Source organism: Capricornis sumatraensis, chromosome 7, assembly GCF_032405125.1.
Source record: "Capricornis sumatraensis isolate serow.1 chromosome 7, serow.2, whole genome shotgun sequence".
NCBI classification, from domain to species: domain Eukaryota; kingdom Metazoa; phylum Chordata; class Mammalia; order Artiodactyla; family Bovidae; genus Capricornis; species Capricornis sumatraensis.
Genome location: NC_091075.1, coordinates 56,885,679 through 56,890,596, shown reverse-complemented (window position 1 = coordinate 56,890,596; position 4,918 = coordinate 56,885,679). Strand labels below are relative to the sequence as shown.

The window sequence follows — 4,918 nt, the reverse complement described above, 5'->3', positions numbered from 1 at the left end:
TTTGGCATAAAGGAAAAATAAAAACATTGCCGCATCTAGGCAATAGAGTGTCAGAAACAACTTAAGATAGTTCATCTCAAAATTTTGGGAAGGATAGGAAATAGGAAACCCTACAACAATTTGGAAATCTGAAAAGTGGCAGTTCACTTTTGGTGAGAGTGGTATGTGCATGCTTCAGTGGAAAACATCTGGTGATGAAAATGGACAACAGAGGAAAGGGGGACTAAGAATAAGAAAAGTGGATATTAATGTCCAACACTAATGTTACAGGTTTTGCATCTGGGATCTTTCTTTGTATTTGCAGTAGATAAACTCATGAGCTGATGACCAGTAATTTCTGTCATGGTGCCTAGAGAAAGATCTACAGGGTCAGTGTAAAGGACTTCTAAAATAACATCCTGGTCGTGGTGGTAAACCAGCATCTTATCTTTTTCTCTGCAGGTCAGAAATTTATTATCTTGGGAGTTTAGTTGAGAAAGGCGCTGCTTACAAAATTCGTCTCCTAGAGATCCCACAGGGGCAATAAACAGAATCACATAATGATAATCAGTGTACATACAGTTGAAGTCCCCAAGGTATAAGTTAGTATTGGGGTTAAAAAGTGTTTCTGCTGCATTCTCAAACCTGTATCTTCCATAAGGTGAATCCTGGGGTGGATTCCCAGTATTGAATTCAGTGCTGCAGCTGAAGGAAGTGAAAGTGAAAGTCCTCAGTCATATCTGACTCTTTTCGACCCCATGGACTATACAGTCCATGGAATTCTCCAGACCAGAATACTGGAGTGGGTAGCCTTTCCCTTCTCCAAGAGATCGTCCCAATCCAGGGATTGAACCCAGGTCTCCTGCATTGGAGGTAGATTTTTTACCAGCTGAGCCACAACGGAAGCCCAGCTGAAGATGCATTCTAATTTTCCACTGATAGGAGAGCCATGGCTGCATCTGTTACACTTGACAGAGGGCTGCACAGCATTCCTACGATGTTTTTGAATATACTCAAAATATTCTTTGTGCTGGTTATGATAAACAGAAAATTTGAACATCTGTCCTGCAATCACTTTGGCCTTATCCAACAGTTGTGTTAGATCAACTTTTGAATAGTCTGCTGTGTACAATTCTATTATTTCACTCCATTCAGACACAGCATAATCACCACCAACATGTTTTGAGGCAGTCTGCACTGCTATTGAGGTGCTGAGAGAGGGCATCAGAGGGCAGACAGACTGAAACCACAGTCACAGAAAATTAACCAGTCTAACCACATGGACAATATTTTTGTCTAACTCAATGAAACTAAGCAATGCTGTGTAGGGCCACCCAAGATGGACGGGTCATGCTGGAGAGTTCTGACAAAATGTGATCCATTGGAGAAGGGAATTGCAAACCACTTCAGTATTCTTGCCTTGAGAACCCCATGAACAGTATGAAAAGGCAACAAGATAGGACACTGAAAGATGAACTCCCCAGGTCGGTAGGTGCCCAATATGTTACTGGAGATCAGTGGAGAAATAATTCCAGAAAGAATGAAGAGACAGAGCCAAGCAAAAAAAACACCCAGCTGGGGATGTGACTGGTGATAAAAGCAAGGTCCGATGCTGTAAAGAGGAATGTTGCATAGGAACCTGGAATGTTAAGTCCATGAATCAAGGCAAATTGAAAGTGGTAAAACAGAAGATGGCAAGAGTGAAAGTCGACATTTTAGGAATCAGTGAACTAAAATGGACTGGAATGGGTGACTATAACTCAGATGACCATTAATCTACTACTGTGGGCAAGAATTAGTTAGAAGAAACAGAGTAGCCATCAGGGTAAACAAAAGAGTCCAAAATGCAGTACTTGGATGCAATCTCAAAAATGATACAATGATCTCTGTTCATTTCCAAGAAAAAACATTCAATATCACAGTAACCCAAGTCTATGCCCCAACCAGTAATGCTGAAGAAGCTGAAATTGAATGATTCTATGAAGACCTACAAGACCTTTGAGAACTAACACCCAAAAAAGATGTACTTTTCATTATAAGGGACTGGAATGCAAAAGTAGGAAGTTACAAACACCTGGAGAAACAGGAAAATTTGGCCTTGGAGTACAGAATGAAGCAGGGCAAAGTCTAATAGAGTTTTGTCAAGAGAACACACTGGTCATAGCAAACACCCTCTTCGAACAACACAAGAGAAGACTCTTGGCCAACACCAAAATCAGATTGATTATATTCTTTGCAGCCAAAGATGGAGAAGCTCTATACAGTCAGCAAAAACAAGACTCGGTACTGACTGTCGCTCAGATCATGAACTTCTTACAGCCAGATTCAGACTTAAATTGAAGAAAGTAAGGTGAACCACTAGACAATTCAGTATGACCTAAATTGAATCCCTTACACTTATACAGTGGAAGTGACAAATAGATTTAAGGGACTAGATTTGATAGACAGAGTACCTGATGAACTATGGACTAGGGGTCCTGAAACTGTACAGGAGACAGGGATGAAGACCATGCCCATAGAAAGGAAATGCAAAAAAGCAAACTGAATGTCTGAGGAGGCCTTACAAATAGCTGTGAAAAGAAGAGAAGTGAAAAGCAAAGGAGAAAAGGGAAAATATACTCATTTGAATGCAGAGTTCTAAAAAATAGCAAGGAGAGATAAGAAAGCCTTCCTCAGTGATCAGTGCAAAGAGATAGGGAAAAAAAAAAAAAAAGAATGGGAAAGACTAGAGATCTCTTCAAGAAAAGACATACCAAGGGAACATTTCATGCAAAGATGGGTTCAGTAAAGACAGAAATGATATGGACCTAACAGAACCAGAAGATATTAAGAAGAGGTGGCAAGAATACACAGAAAAACTGTACAAAAAAGATCTTCATGACCCAGATAACCATGATGGTGTGGTCACTCACCTAAAGCAATACATCCTGGAATGTGAAGTCAAGTGGGCCTTAGAAAGCATCATTACGAACAAAGCTAGTGGAGGTGATGGAATTCCAGTTGAGCTATTTCAAATCCTGAAAGATGATGCTTTGAAAGTGCTGCATTCATTATGCCAGCAAATTTGTAAAACTCAGCAGTGGCCACAGGACTGCAAGGTCAGTTTTCATTCCAATCCCAAAGAAAGGCAATGCCAAAGAATGCTCAAACTACCACAAAATTGCACTCACCTCACACGCTAGTAAAGTGATGCTCAACATTCTCCAAGCCAGGCTTCACCAATATGTGAACTGTGAACTTCAGTTGTTTAAGCTGATTTATAAAAGGTAAGTGAAACAGAGATGAGATTGCCAACTAAATAGCAAGACAATTCCAGAAAAACATATTTCTGCTTTACTGACTATGCCAAAGACTTTGACTGTGTGGGTCACAATATACTGTCGAAAATTTTGAAAGAGATGGGACTATTAAAGCACCGGACCCGCCTCTTGAGAAATCTGTATGCATGTCAGGAACTAACAGTTAGGAATGGACATGGAATGACAGAATGGTTCCAAATAGGAAAGGGAGTACCTCAAGGCTGTTTATTATCACCCTGCTTATTTAACTTCTTTGCAGAGTACATCATGAGAAATGCTAGGCTGGATGAAGCACAAGCTGGAATCAAGATTGATGGGGGAAATATCAATAACCTCAGATATGCAGATGACACCACCCTTATGGCAGAAAGTGAAGAACTAAAAAGCCTGTTGATGAAAGTGAAAGAGGAGAGTGAAAAAGTTGGCTTAAAGCTCAACATTCAGAAAACTAAGATCATGGCACCTGGCCCCATCACCTCTTGACAAATAGATGGGGAACCAGTGGCTAACTTTACTTTTGGGAGCTCTAAAGTCACTGTTGATAGTGACTGCAGCCATGAAATTAAAGATGCTTACTCCTTGGAAGTAAAGTTATGAGCTACTTGGACAGCTGATTCATTACTTTCCCAACAAAGGTCCATCTAGTCAAAGCTATGGTTTTTCCAGTGCTCATGTATGGATACAAGGGTTGGACTATAAAGAAAGTTGAGCACCAAAGAATTGATATTTTTTAGTTGTGGTGTTGGAGAAGACTTTTGGGAGTCCCTTGGATTGCAAGGGGCTCCAACTAGTCTGTCCTAAAGAAGATCAGTCCTGGGTGTTCATTGGAAGGACTGATGTTGAAGCTGAAATCCAAAACTCTGGCCACTCAATGTGAAGAGCTGATTCATTTGAAAAGACCTGGATGCTGGGGAAGATTGAAGTGAGAGGAGAAGGAGACAACAGAGGATGAGATGGTTGGATGGCATCATTAACTCAATGGACATGAGTTTGAGTAACTCTAGGAGTTGGTGATGGACAGTGAGGCCTGGCATGCTGTTGTCTATGGGGTCACAAAGTGTTTGACATGACTAAGTGACTGAATTGCACTGCTATCGTATACTCTGTTTTTTTTTTTTTTTGGCTCAAAAACCAGTGTCCACTGACAGTCATCGTAAAAGGAACAGATTTTGCCACCAGTTTTGTTGGAACTCTTCGTTTAAATAAATTGGAGTTCTTGTTCTCTTTCCTATTATGGTTAATGAAATAGTGTGTAATGTGGTCCTTTGATTTTTAATCCATTTCCCATGAAATCTTGAATGAGTCACAGGTAACGTTGCTTATTTTGATGTTATGTAGTTCGGGAAGTTCTTCCATCTCTGCTATGCCACTGTCTTGTGATTTGTTCCTTAAGAACTTCTTTGGTTATGCTGCCTACAGCAGTGTTTTTCCAAGTGTTTTCCAAGTATGTTATCTGACTCAACAACCAGTACTCTGGTGTTGAGATTGAACACAAGGATATTTTTGATATTCCTCTTATTTTTCTTTTTAAGGGAAAAATATTTTAGAAATATTAATTCTGAACCCCAATTCTAATAGCCTCTACATTTTCTTAAAAATGTTTTAGCATATTCTTAAAAATAGCTCAGAAATGTTACCTA

The 4,918-nt window shown here is 39.9% G+C and overlaps 1 pseudogene; it reads right to left on the bottom strand.

Moving 5' to 3' along the window:
- Window positions 1-245: 245 nt before the first annotated feature.
- LOC138081801 (phytanoyl-CoA hydroxylase interacting protein-like pseudogene) lies at window positions 246-4,634 on the bottom strand (annotated as a pseudogene).
- Window positions 4,635-4,918: the final 284 nt, after the last annotated feature.